Consider the following 15,650-nt stretch of genomic DNA (forward strand, 5'->3'; position numbering starts at 1 on the left):
CTTGACATTGAGCTCTCTAGCTTGCTGAGCTGCGAGCTACATCAACCTCTGTTCTGTACAAACCATTAGGCCATAGTATTCAGTTGTAGCAACTGAAACAGACTGACACAGGATCTGGTAATCAACCCACAACAGGGAGCGATTAAACTGGAGGCCAAGCATGCCATGCCCTGGCTGCTTTGGGCTCCCTGTGCTTCTGCAGGGACAGGTTACCAAGCTACCCTACTGACTAGAGAATAGATTGGGGTGACTGAGAGGAAATGGGGCTACTCATGGCAGAAGTGAGGGGATGATGGCGTACGGAAACGGTCACCTTTCCAAGAAGCCATCGCATCTCAATTCAAGCAGGACTGCCCATGACACGGTCCCCTCAACAGGGAGTGAAGCCCTCACCGTGCTGAAGCCCGCAAGGGGCTCACTAAGAGTGGGCAGTGGAGGAAGGAGATGGGAAGCGCCGAGCACAGCCACATGACCAGCTTTGTTGTGTGTGGCACATCTATGGCCCTCTGTTTCCCTCCTTCTCTTACCCTTTATCGTCTAACATAAGACATTCATAGTTGTAACTTGTGTTCCAGCATCTACACCACAAGTTCTCAAGGAGTGGCCACTTCAGGGGCTCTACACCCCCTTCTAGGGAGAAGGTCTGGGTGTTTCCACTGCACGAGGAATAACTGTTATTCTAGACGGAAGTGTGATTGTTTTTTTGCATTTATCTGGAGGCTGAGGATGGCCCAAGGAGGTGCCAGGTCGACAAAAGGGAACTGCAGGGATTCAACTCTGCCTGGTTGAGTCCAGTTCTCCAAACGTATAAATAGTGTGGTCTAACTTGCTTGCAGCCAGGTACCTTCAAATCAAGGGTGGTCCTCCCTAACCTGGGAAGGCCTCACTCAATTAGCTCACTGACCCGAGGTCTCCTCAGAGAGGAGAAATTTGGCTGCAGCCTTAGCTCCTGCCTGAGGTCTCTCGATGGCAGACAGGCCCAGCCACGATCACATAAGCCCATGATAGCAATACATACACATTCCAGCTCCTTCCATCTCGCTGACAGAACATGGACTACTATAGTCTCAGCTCCTTGTCCCTGTGTGTCATGTTGGCCAGAGCACTTATTAAGTGAGGGGCCTCTTCCCTTGCTTGGGTCTGAGAACAAAGCATGTGGGCTATCTCCAGCAAAGGAAGAGATTTTCCCATTTAGGAGAGGCCTGGAATCTGTAAAAAGAGGCAAGCCTCAACCCAAAGAATTTAAGGAGATCAGAAGTGATAAGGATTTAAATGGTGACAGGACCCTGGGTGTCAGGTTGGGTGGCTGTCTCTGACCATTACCCTGTCTATAGAGGAGGCATGTCAATCAGCTTGTGACAATATATCCAAGAAACTCAACTAATCAGAAAGAAATCTGTTGGCTCCTGGCTTCGGGGCATTTAGACCATAGTCGCTTGGGTCCATTATCTCCAGGCCTACCACAAGACAGCACAGAACAGCAGAGGGTGTGTGGAGCAGAAACGCTCGCTTTGTGGAGTCCAAGAAATGGGGGGAGAGATGGGGCCAAGGAAGAGGGGGGAAGGGGATGTTACTAGAAGGAGGAGAGGAGAGGGACAGGGGGAGGGAGGGTGAGAGGGAGGTATGGAGAGAGGGAGGGAAGATAAAAAGAAAGAAGAGAGAAGACTAGAAAGAGGCCAGGGATAAACATATCCAGCCCACAAAGGGCTCCGTGCTCTGGGATCAGCTTCCTCCAAGCAAGTCCACCTCCTAAAGTCCATGCATGCCTCCTCCCAGAAGCCAGTAAGCTATGACTCCATCGATGGATCAGTCCACCCGCGGGGTCAGTGCCCCCATGAGTCAGTTTCTTCTTAAAGGCCACACCTCTGAACACTTCTGCCCAGGGGTGGGGTGGGGGGGGGGGTGGGGGTGGAACCAAGCCTTCAATGTGAACCTTTGGGTGAGGCACTTAGGATCCAAACATAATATTTGGCCTTTCTGGTGTCCCCTGTGTAGGTGAAAGTGTGTGCTCCTGAGGACAGAGGTGCTTACCAATATCAAGGTGTGGGAGCCCATCCCACAGCTGGCGGGCCAGAGCATAACTATGTGCACAGTATTACCCACACTCAGCAGTCAGCACCACAAACCCACTTGGGGTTTACATCTATCTTGGCAGGTCAATAGAGATTACACTGGGGTGCAAACAGATATAAAATGTCAAGAGTTCAGGAGAAAAACAAGAAGGAAGAGGAATTATGGGTAGTGGTTTGGGTGGGATTAAAGAGCGGTCAGGGAAAGCCTTGCTGAAACTGAACTGACTAAAGAGTTACAAATTACAGAGGCCCTGGGGCAGGAACGAGCTTGGCATTGCATGCACCCTGCATGATGGCATGTTGAGGCCGAGCCAAAAGGAGAGATAGGAGATGAGGTCCAGAGTGGGCAGCACAGGCCAAATAAAAAATTAAAGACTTATATAGAAAAGATCTGATTTGATTCAAAAAGGTAAATTAAGACTTCGTCAGTTGACAGGAATGGACCCAGCAGAAATTGTAGTACCTTTAACTAATGAGGAAATTTCATCGCTATGGAAAGATAATGAATACTGGCAGAGAACCTGCAGTAACTTTTTGGGAGAGATTAACAACCATTATCCCAAAAGCAAGAGAATAGAATTCATAAAGAAGACTGAATGGGTCCTTCTTCACATTGTATGACACAAGCCAATTTCTGGAGTCCTCACATTCTATACTGATGCAAATAAATCAGGGAAAGCAGGATACAAATCAGGAGACTTAAGTAAAGTGGTACAAAGTCCATACAGCTCTGTACAAAAGGCAGAACTGTATGCCGTTCTTATGGTACTGATGGACTTCACAGAACCCCTCAATATAGTCACTGACTCTCAATATACAGAGAGAGTTGTTTTACACATTGAAACTGCTGAATTTATTCCTGATAATACAGAATTAACTTCATTATTCATACAATTGCAGGAAATCATCAGAAAAAGGGAACATCCTATATATATAACACATATCAGATCCCATACAGGTCTGCCAGGACCTCTAGCACAAGGTAATGATGAGATTGATCAGCTACTAATAGGTAATGTGCTAGAAGCCTCAGAATTTCATAAGAAACACCATGTAAATAGCAAAGGTTTGAAGAAGGATTTCTCCATTACTTGGCAACAAGCTAAGGATATTGTGAAAAAATGTCCTACTTGTTCCTTCTATAACCAAACTCCATTACCTGCAGGAAGCAATCCAAAAGGTATACAGAGAAATGAAATTTGGCAGATGGATGTGTTTCATTTTGAAGAATTTGGAAGATTAAAGTATGTACACCATATACCACTGACACCTATTCAAGATTTCAGTGGGCAACTCCTATGAGTTCTGAAAAGGCTGATTCTGTGATTACACACCTATTAGAAGTTATGGCCATCATGGGAATACCTGTACAAATTAAGACAGACAATGCCCCAGCATATGTCTCCAATAAAATGAGACAGTTCTTTGCTTATTATAATATAAATCATGTTACAGGTATACCACACAATCCCACAGGCCAAGCAGTCATAGAAAGATCCAATCGAACTTTAAAGGATATGCTAAATAAATAGCAACAGGTAACAATGACTCCTTGAAATAGATTGTATAGTGCTTTATTAACCTTGAATTTTCTCAATGCTGATGAGAAAGGAACAACAGCTGCGGAGAGACATTGGACGACAGACAAAACTACTGAGCTAAACCAACTGGTTTATTTCAAAGATGTGTTGACCTCAGAATGGAAACCTGGATATGTCCTACATTGGGGAAGGGGTTTTGCTTTTGTTTCCACAGGAGAAGAAAAGCTATGGATACCAACAAAATTTAAAAAAAATTGATTTGAACAGGAGAAACCCCTTGATGAGGAGAAGTAAAAGATCATCCACCAATGTGACATCTCTTCAGGTTGTAAGAAAAATTTAACAATCAAAGGTTGGGGTAGGGTTCTGTTTTTGTCTTTCCAGGATAATGGAAATACCCATCTTCCAGAAATCATAAGGCCTTGGATATCCGGATGTTTACAGCAGAAAGAAAGAATCTATTGGTACCAATCTACACAGGGTAAGATATCACTGTCTAACATCTATATCTCTATCAATCTAGAATATTTGTGGTTCCAATTTAATTATAAACAAAGCTGGCTTTGGAGATGGAATTGGCTCACTCCTTCTCTAAACCCAAGCATATTGATAAAAGAAAAGGTTGAGAGATTCTTCAGTCCCATATCAGAAGAGCCCTCTGGTGTGAGACAGAAGGAAATCAATTATAAGGGACCATTATCTTCAAGATTCTAATTCTCTCCATGCTTCCTCTTGATTTCTTGGAATCCTTTCTTACATGTCATGACATCTTTAAATCCAAACCTTCCATTCTGATAAAAAATAAGTTTTTTCCAATAGCAATCTCTGAAGTCTCCAGAAGGAAGATGGGGCCCCAACAACAACAACTCTACCCAATCCAGAATGATGCCATGGTAATCATCATCATACTAAACTTCTTGCCAGAATTTCAGACAATCTTACCCATTACTCTGAGAGTTGCTGCAGAATCTACAGTTAGTCTAACTGAGATTTAACTATCTGATCACAATACCCAACAGAGATACCATCGCCCCCTAAACAGCAGGAAGCAGTTCTAAGGAAACAACGCCCCTTATCCCTAAGGTTCCATATTTCTCAGGGTTATGGATAATAGTTCTAGGGTTGGGGGTGGGAGAAACTGTTAAACTCAGTATTCTCCTTAGGGAAAGAAAATATGTCTCAAAAAAAAAAAAGGGAAAAGAAGAAATGGAATGGATAGGTATAAGATATTATGGTAGACTATCATATACATTAGTAAACAAATTTAGTAATATAGCAGCCTTTGCACTGTTATGGATTCTTATATGTTGATACAAATATAAACTTTTTACATTCCTATTTAGGATAATTCATATATTGATACAAATACAGAACTATGTTTGTTGTAATGTACACATATTTTTACTCTTATTTGAAATATTTGTATATTGATACAAATGTGAATTTATATCTGTCATACTGTATGTATGTTCTACTTCTGTTTAAGATATTCTGTATACTGATATATATTTAGGATTATTATCATATTGCATATTGCACTATACATTCCTACCTCTATTAAAGATATTTTGTGTATTGTCACAATTTAAAGTCATTGTCCTTTTACTGTACATTTGCTTACAGACTGTTTGCCTTATTTATAGGAAGCTTAGTCTTTAGGTTGTTTAGGTAGATAAGACTTACAGAGTTATTGTCACCTATGCTTGTAATCTCTATAATTATGTTAGTTAGGTTATCCAGATTTATAAATGCATAGGTAGATGGACAGGTAATCTTCAAACACTTCATGGACCTAGAGAATATGGCATTTAAATAACTTAGAATTCTATTGACGTGAGACACAATTGCTCCTGGCAGCACCAATTTGATCCGAGAGAATGTTGGGCTTCTAAGACATTTCCATTTGGAAGTTTGTCTTCTTGGCACAAAATGGCCTACTGGGCAAAGAACTGACCTTGCCTCAACTGCTGACAGTACAAATGCTGTCCTTTCTGGACAAGCGGGACACAAGGAAAGCGACCACTATACTTTGCCAAGAGAGGGTAAGATGGTCTTTCAGAATTCCTGCTTCTGAAAATGATCTGTCAGATACTCTAGGCCTGTAGCCAATTTGAATGCACCAACGATGCTGAGAAACATTAGGTGACTGTCCAGGCTGCCAGCTGTCTCTGTCTACTCTTGCAAGACTCCTGAAAGTTGCTTGCGTCCTTCCCCCATCTCTCAGGTATTATTATATTCCTTCTCAGGTCTTTGATGAGGTTGGATATTAGCAGTTATAGTTACAACTTAGTATATATACATATATAATACCTTAGATAGGATATATTAAGTATTAGACTCAGGTTCTTTAGGATAGGACACCTTTTGGAATGATCTTTGTGACATGCCACCTACCCATGCCCTAGACTTCCCTGGATTTTAGTATGTGTTTTTTGCTTGATATTGTTTGCACTTATTGTAATTCCAACTTATCTAGGTCATTATCCCTCAACACTCCTGGACAATATTTGATAACCATCTCTTTGTATATAGTCTTGTATTAGGTTAGAACTTTCTTATTTAGACAAAAGGGGTAGATGTAGTGGATAGCCATCCCAGCATTGGCCTGGAAGTTCCAACCCCCATTGAGGCTTCGGTAATGGTCACGCCCACAAGGCAGGGTGGAGGAGGAAGCGGAAGACCAAGGATCGGGAGGAGGGCTCCCTCTTGGTTCCGGGACCCTGGACGCTGGAGGGAGACCGAGCAGAGTTCTCCAGAGAACACCACCGGACTGCGCTATACCTTTGCCAGACCCTGCAATCTACCCCTTCATTTGTAAGTTACCCCACAAAATAAACCTCCCTTTTAACTACGTGGAGTGGCCTTAATAATTTCACCAATACACCAGCTCTGCCAATAGAGAGTTCATGAGACTCTAAGGAAGTCACATGTGCTTTCCAAAGGTCGCCCTGGTGACAGGTACAGGGCATACTGGATGAGGGACATGTTTGTTTCCTGTACTATTTTTTTTAAATGTATTAGGTAAATGTATTCTCCACTTGAAATGAGGGTATAAAGTTCCCCTTTAAAACACATTTAAGCTGGGCAGTGGTGGCGCACACCTTTAATCTCAGCACTCGGGAGGCAGAGGCAGGCGGATCTTTGTGAGTTCGAGGCCAGCCTGGTCTACTGAGCGAGATCCAGGAAAGGCTCAAAGCTACACAGAGAAACCCTGTCTCGAAAAACAAAACAAAACAAAACAAACAAACAAACAAACAAACACCCCCACACATTTAAGTGAAAGAGCAAATTTAAGGGTTTTGAAAAGTTAACTAAACAGAAGCCTGTTGCATGTGCAGAAAAGGCAACAGTCCTGGCCGTGGTACCTCCAGGACTGACCAGCAAGAGACACTCACTATTGCCTAAGGTCTCTGAGAACACAATGATCATGGAAATGTTTGAAAGATGTGAGGTGAATTCTGAAATGTGTGTTCATTGGGGCGGATACTGTAGGGCTGCCTGTGTACTAATAGGTAAGTGTGTCTCACATCCAGATGACTCAGGGTATCTATGTATAGGTGGTGTGTGCATATCTGTATATGGACATGCTGTCCACACAGAGGCATGAGGCTACCTGCATGCAAATATCTATCTATCTGGACAGGCATGTATGCAGAGTGTATCAGGTGTGTGCACATCTGCACTCAGACATGCTGTCCACACAGATTCATGAGGCTACCTGCATGCAAATATCTATCTATCTGGACAGGGATGTGGGCAGAGTGTATCAGGTGTGTGCATATCTTGGGTGGCTGCTGTTAACAGAGTCATGGGGGTGGCAAGTAGGGTAATTTTCTCCCAACAGTCAGCATTACAGTAAGAGATTAGGCTGGGCTGGAAGCCAGGATGGCCTGCCACCAGCCACCAGAGGGCAGAAAATGTCTGGGTGGAAGCTGATTCAGCCAGTCCCAACTCTCTTTTCTTGGGTCTCTATTAGGCAAGGTCAGCTTTGAGCTTGGCACCAAAAGCCTTGGCATCTCTCTGCCTCATTGCCATGTTTCCTGACATTCTTCAGGTCTCTTCCTTATCCAGTGACCCCTGGATGAACTTTCTGGAAGGCCCAGGGCTCAGAAAGCAGACTGGTTGCTACATGGTGGATTAAGACCTGGAGACAACCCAGGAATCCTTTGGGATCCCAGGAAGGGTGCTCCTGGCCCAGCCGGCACGAATTCCCAAAGTGTCAATGCGAAGGCACCAGGAGCAGGGCTGGCCTAGTTCTTCTGGTTCCTCCACAGTTTGGACTCTGTTGGGAGGTCATGCACTGGGCACTATGGAGCTATCTGCCATTCCTGCTCTCAGCCCTAGGCCTGATCAGGATGTTGCCAAGCGCAGCCTTTTCATTGGCTTGTGTGGAGTGGGCCCCTCTGGGGATTCCTGGCAGGGCACACGCATGGGCAGGAACATCCCAGGACCAGTCTGGTGGGGACAACAGCCATCAACAGGGACCACTGGTCTCCTTCAGTTTACTGAACCTCTGCTCTGCAATGACTAGCCTTCTATGATGGTCCATTGGAGGCTCCCACCATCTTGCTGGTGCCCAGGCATTGATGAGCAGGTGCTCCTTCCAGCCAGAAGGATGGTGGCACACACTGAGAACAGGGCAGTGAGCTGTGCTCAGTCCTCCCCCTTCCCATGCAATGACTTCCCATGCTCATACTCACTCCCCATGGAAGAAAGACCCTGAGGCTCCGAGAGATTCCACCAGGCACACAGCTGTTAAGGGGCCAAAGCTGGGCTCCCATGAGATTCCATGTCATCTGGTAACTCTGCTGTTTACTTGGAGACCCTTTAAGTCTTCAGCCTACTGTGTCCATGCTCAAATGTGGAGGAGTTGGCAGTCCTGTGGGTCTCAAGGGCAACAATAGCCCTGCCCTAGTCTTTCAACTTAATAATTTAGTGTCTGTCCTTTCAGAAAAGTCTCTACAGAATAACATACACACCCAGGCCTGGGATATCTGGTTTATAGGAATGAGAATATTATAGCATGTCCTTACCATGCACTCTGCAGCCGGATTCAATAAGCCTCAGGCAAAATGCTAAGCTTGAGTCCCAGAACTAATGTTAAAACCAAACCAAACCAAACCTAGGCATGACTACTACTTGCTTGTGATCCCAGCACTGAGAAGACAAAGACAAGAGATCCCTGGGACTTGATGCCAAGCAGCCTAGCCTATTTATTTGATGGGTTCCAGGCTAGTGAGAGGGCTTATCTCCAAAAAGTGGGGAGGGTGGATGGTATCTGAGGAGCCACACTGGAGGTTGTCTTCTGGTCTCCACACACAATTGCACATGCAGGAACCCTCATAAAGTTACACTCTTGCTGACATGTATATGAAGTCAGGTCTATAGTTGGCATTTCTGTGCTGGAGATGAACAGAATTTTCCCCTTGCCATCATTCTCAAACCTGCAGCACAGCACTTAATTACATGGCATTTCCGTCGTGTCGTGTGTTCTAAGTCACCAGGAGATGACTTCAAGGGTATGGGAGGGAATGTGTGGTGGTCCTGCCATCAACAGAAAGAAAGCCTGCTCTGATCTAATTTCTGGAACCTGAGAATGTTGCTGTTAATGGAGAAAATTATTGAAGATATGATAAAAAATATTTTACACATGTGATTTGGGGATGAGGAAGTAGGTGGGCAGGTTGTAAAGGACATCACATGTCCTTCTCAGAAGCAGAAGGAGATTTGACACACAAGCCAGGTAAAGTCAAGGCGAGCAAGCACAGAGGTTAAGATGAGTGATGTGACCACTCACCAAGGAGCTCTGGCAGCCAGCAGGTGAAGGACAAGACCAGGAATGGACCAGTCCATGCCCAGTGCCGCCAGAGAGCTGGCCCTGTTCATCCCTCAGTCCTGGCTCCTTGCTATCAGCTGCAGACTTAAAACATGTTAAAAATCATACACTCTGACCTCCAGAACTGCATGTTTCTGTTGTTTTAAGCACTGAGTAGGATTAAGCTGTTACAGCAACCACAAGAAACTCATACAGACTCCAAATGCCTAGCAAAGCCTGTCAGCAAACAACAAAACCACAATTTTAAGATCGCAGTACTATGGTGGTATTTTATTTGTGCTGAAATGTGATTTTATTTGTATGTTAATAAATAAGGTTACCTGGAGATCAGAGCTAATAGCAAGCCACTAAGCAGAAGTCCGGTGTGGTGTCACACGCCCTTGATCTGATCACATGGCAGGCAGAGTCTCTGTGTGTTCAAGGACACAACCAAGCAGAATCTCTGTGTGTTCAAGGACACAGCCAAGTGGTGACCTGAACCTTTAATCTCAGTACGAACCATAAAGACCTGGAGGTCTGTATAGACAGGCAGTGACAAGGAAACCATGTGGTTGGTTTAGAGCCAATGAGAAGGTAGAACAGAAAGGGAATAAAAAGACAGGTCACACAGGAGAAGCTCTCTCTCTGAGGGGAAGGACAGCAATGACTGGTAAGCTAAAGGCTTCACCAGTGCTCTGATCTCTTGGGCTTTCAACTCTGCATTTGGATCTGTTTCTTATTTAATAAGACCGTTTAGAATTTCATCTACACAGGACTCAGGATAGCTTATGTGGCATGAGATCACTTTTGTAAAAGATACCCAGTGTTGTATTTATGTGTGTGTGTGTGTGTGTGTGTGTGTGTGTGTGTGTGTGTGTGTACACAATACTGGGTGAGAAAAACATCTCTTACTGATTACCCAGTACAGGTCTTCCTGGCAAAAGCCTGCATACAAGGACAGTCAGGCTCACCGGCAAACTATTGGAGGCCATATAGACACTGTGAAAGAATAAATAAAAAGAAAAGGAGCCGGGTGGTGGTGGCGCAAGCCTTTAATCCCAGCACTCGGGAGGCAGAGGCAGGAGAATCTCTGTGAGTTCGAGGCCAGCCTGGACTACAGAGTGAGTTCCAGAAAAGGCGCAAAGCTACACAGAGAAACCCTGTCTCGAAAACAAAACAGAACAAACAAACAAAAACAAAAACAAAAAAAAGAAATAAAGAAAAAGAAAGAAATAAAGAAAAAGAAAAGGATATCATTAAGGAGTAGGAAGGAGGGGCTGGAGAGATGGCTCAGCTATTGAGTACTGGCTGCTCTTCCAGAGGACCTGGATTCAATTTCCAGCACATACACGGCAGCTTATGACTGACTGTAACTCCAATTCCAGAGGATCCAACACCTTCACACAGATATACATACAGGCAAAACACCAATGCACATAAAATAAAATACAAATAAATAGACTATTTTATAAGAAGAGGAGGAAGAAATTCTGCAAATATAAAAATAAATAATAAATCTGAATGTAGCTATTGACCAGAACGCTACACAATTATAAAACAAATATCCCATCTATAGCCATTTAGTCATTTTTGTATTTCTGTGACAAAACACCATGACCAAGGAAACTTGTAAAGAAGGCATTTAATTTGGGGGCTCACAGTTATATCGAGTTAGAATCTATGACCTTCATGGTAGGCAGGCATGGCGCTGGAGCAGTAGCTGTGACCTTACTTACATATTGATCCACAGGCATGAAGCAGGGGGAGGGGCAGAGAAAGCTAACTGAGGATGGCATGGGCTTTTGAAACCTCAAAGCCCACTCCTCCCCCAGTGACACATCTCCTCCCACGAGGCCACGCCTCCTAATCCTTCCCAAATCGTTCCACCAACTGGAGGCCACGCATCCAACTATGGGGCCATTCTCACTCAAACCACATTCTTACAGAGAGACTGTTACAATACGATAAGAAAAAAGCCCCCAGTAAAAGAGTTTCTAGGGTCTGGGAAGTTGTTTCACAGTTGGGTACTGCTTTTTCAGAGGAATGAGTTCAGTTCCTAGCATCCACACCAGGGAGCTCACAACTGCCTGTAACTCCTGCTCTAGTGGAATCTAATGTCCTCTTATTGCCTCCATAAGCAACTACACTCACATGTACATATCACCCCCTCCCCCAACACAGTCAAGTACACATATATCTTTTAGATAAATAAATGAATAGTTTCTTGGGGACTAGATAGATGTCTCATCTATCTATCTAACAATTCAAGAGAGTTAAGTACTACTTTTAAAGAGGACTCAAGTTCAGATCCCAGTATCCAAGTTGGATGGTTCACATTGCCTGTAATTCTAACTTCCAGGGGAATCTGATGCCCTCTTCTGGCCTCTTCAGGTAACTGCACTCAAGTGCATATACCCATATACAGACAGACAGTCTCTCTCTCTCTCTCTCTCTCTCTCTCTCTCTCTCTCTCTCTCTCTCCCTCCCAAACACACATAATTAAAAAATAAAAATAAGTATTTAAAAGAGATTGCTGCTGGACTTAGTGGCACATGCCTTTTATCCCAGCACTCAGAAAGCAGAGGCTGATGGATCTCTGTGAGTTCAAGGCCCACCTGATCTACATAGTGAGTTGCAGGACAACCAGGGCTCTGAGGAGAGACTCTGTCAAAAAGAAGAAAGAAAAGAAGAAGAAGAAGAAGAAGAAGAAGAAGAAGAAGAAGAAGAAGAAGAAGAAGAAAAGGAAGAAGAAAGACAGAGAGAGAAAAAGAAAGAAGGGTAGGAAGGAAGGAAGGAAGGAAGGAAGGAAGGAAGAAAGAAAGAAAGAGAAAGAAAAGAGTTTGCATAGCCCAGTGAAAAATAGTTATTGTCACAGAGTGTTAGAAGTGACAAACCCAGGTATAAAATGGCACTCATCACTTGGAATGGGTGGGATCATTGATAATACCAGTTTTTTTTAACTATATCAGAATTGTTTTCCTAAATAGAAGAATGAAGGATATTTGTAAAGAATTCAGATGTGTGTGGAGTTGGGTGGGGAAAACCAGGTTATAATATAAGATCAGCTGTATGACTACAGACAGACAAAGTGAAAAAGAATTTCAGAAGGCCAAAGACAGCAGGGGAGGCTTTCCAGAAGTGGTGTATTAGAAGTAGAAATGGGGGAGAGCAGGGGCTGGTGGAGAGAGCAAAGCAGAGTGGAAGGCTGAGAAGCTCTGGGTCCTCCATTCTTCCCTCATCAGCGCTGTGCTGGTTACGGCAGGAATCAGGACTCAGCCTTCTCTGACAGCTGTGGTGTGAGTTTCCAGCTAGCCAATGACATTACAGAGTGCGGAGGCCAGGGACTCAGGACTCCACCCCACCATATGGTCCCTTCCACTCTGTAGACATGATATATGCTGTCCACCTCAGGAGCCCTAGTGGTAAGAAACTGTAATAAAATAACACAAAAGAGAGCAGCTTTGAACATTAACCAGGCACCAGCATTCCACTGTCATTTGCATAATCTAACTCTTACTGGCCGATAATCAGCTTGCAAAATGCCCAGGAAGCTAACCACTGACTACCTCAAGTTGTCTGGGATCCCGCTGCACTCCTGGGTCTTGGTACTTGCAGGACATCAAGCCTGAGACCCAGCTTGGGCTTGAGCTGTGGCAGTGACCTCAAGCATGGGTTTCTCTGAGTCATTGACCTTCTATGGGAATACTGGCATCTCCTTCAGCCTTTGTTACAAACAGGAGGCCACAGCTCTCCGGCCCTCCAGTCTGTGCTTGTAGCCAGGCCTTCCTGCCCCAGCTGGCTAACCCCTTGTCATGTTGCTTCTTAGTTCTGGTTGCCTGCTGCTAACAAACACCATGTACTGGAGACACCGTCAGAAAACAGGTTTGGTTTGGCTTACATCCTGGTCCAAAGGCAAGGTGCTTATCTGCTGGGACCTTCTGGCTGCCGACACAGTCTCAAGGCAATGTAGCAACAAGAAGTGCATGAGCGTGTGTGTGTGTGTGTGTGTGTGTGTGTGTGTGTGTGTGTGTGTGTACCAGAGGCCAACCACAAATGTCTTCCTCAGTTGCTTTCCACTTTGTTGTTAAAACAGCGTCCATTGCTTTTTACCTGGAGTTCCTCAGTTCAGCTAGCCTAGCTGTCCAGTAAGCCCCAGGGGTCCAGCGTATCTGGACTAGAAATCTGAATTAGTGAGATGAGAATTTTCTCCTGGATTCTGGGTCCAGATATGCTGCAGATTCCTCCTTCTGGGTTTACATTCTAGACCTGTGATTTTTGTATCACTGAACAGATGGAGGAGGAGCTTGGACTCAGTGGGCCCAACACGGGTGGACTTCCCTTCCAGCCATCCATGATCCTGTAAGTGACCCCAGTAAACTCACTGATTCACAAAGCTAGGCTTGGGGGGAAGTTTGCTTTGGTCTATTGTTGGTATTTACCTGGGATGCTTGTTGAATTGTCTTCCTAACATTCCTGTTTGTGCCCATAGAATACGGCTGTCAACCTCTGCACAGGGAGCAACTTCTTTCTCCTAGAGGACAGTGGGTACTGTGGGGACCTGTAACTGGTCAAGTTGCTGAGGATAAACGACGGTTGCTGTGGTGGAGTGGCCCAATGCTCAGCTACAAATGGAAGAAAAGAATTCAGACACTTCCCTTACCCTCTTCCCTCCAGGGCCCAGGGAGCATTGCTGAAGAGGAGAGAAAATATGTAAGGACAGGAGGAAGGGGTGGAGTGGAGTGTAGAGTTTCCTCCAAATTGAAACATTTCCTTCTGCAGTGAGGAGGGGGGTTTATAAGACCAAGAAAACAAAAGTTCACAAAACTTACAAGACCCAGAGTGGGGCAAGCTGCAGGAAAATGTAATGGAATCCAGCTACTATCTCAAAAGCTACTACTCGGAAAAGTCAAGGACTTTTCAAAAGTCCATGGCTTAAGAAGTCTTGGTGATATTTTAACATATCACATATATATATATATATATATATATATATATATATATATATATATATATATTATGCTGGTTCCTGCAATGATTTTCTTGTATGCTATGTACTTCCAAGAACTCCCCACAGTGTATTTATCTAAAATACCTATCAAGCATCCACAGCCAAATGATCTCCTAAATTAAGGTAACACCCTGTGGAAACAACACCTGTCTCCTAGGTCAAGCAGATAGCTTTATTTCTTGTGCAATTTAAGCTGAGACCCTCCTTTATTTTCTTTCTTTCTTTTTTCTTTGTTTTGTTTTGAGACAGGGTTTCTCTGTGTAGCTTTGCGCCTTTCCTGAAACTCATTCTGTAGGCCAGGCTGGCCTCGAACTCACAGAGATCCGCCTGCCTCTGCCTCCGACCTGCTTACAGTGGGTGATTAGGAATATTCATCCATTGAATAAATGTTCAGAGACACTAAAGGCTTGTCACATACACTCCTACCCGATAAGTTTGTTTTGGAATGGAAGGATTAGCAAATGAATTTATCTCTTTTCTTAAAAAAAAGTTATATTATTTTTTAATTTGTGTGTGTCTGTGTGTGTGTGTCCACATGTGTATCTGTGTGTGTATCCATAGGCATGTCCATGTGTGTCTGTGTATGTGTATTTGTGTGTGTGCCTATGTGTATCTGTGTGTGTGTATGTGTGTGTATCTCTGTGTGTGTGTGTGTGTGTGTGTGTGTGTGTGTGTGTGTCTGAACTGACATTTTCCCCCTCTACATCTTCTCTACTACATAAATCCTATATATGTACAGATATACATCATCCATATATGGACACACAGATAGATGATAGAAAAAATAGTTAGATAGAAAGATGGATGGATGGATGGTAGATAGAAAGATAGATAGATAGATAGATAGATAGATAGATAGATAGATAGATAGACAGACAGACAAGGTTTCATGTAACTCTGGCTGGTCCTAAGCTTGTTACACAGCCTACGAACAGCCTTGACTTTCTAATCCTCTCGACTCTGCCACACAAGTGGTTATAAGCATGTGCCGTCACACCCGGTTTTATGCAGGTCCTAAGTATCAAACCCTGAGCCACATTTGCAGTTCCCCATTATAGGGTTTCTCTGTGTAACAGTCCTGGCTGTTCTGGAACTTGCTCTGTAGACCAGGCTGGCCCGGAACTCACAGAGATCTTCCTGCCTCTGCCTCCTGAGTGCTGGATTAAAGGTGTGCACCACCACCACCCAGCTCTCATTTTATATTTTTTAAAATA

This window comes from Onychomys torridus, chromosome 5 (assembly GCF_903995425.1).
Source record: "Onychomys torridus chromosome 5, mOncTor1.1, whole genome shotgun sequence".
NCBI lineage: Eukaryota > Metazoa > Chordata > Mammalia > Rodentia > Cricetidae > Onychomys > Onychomys torridus.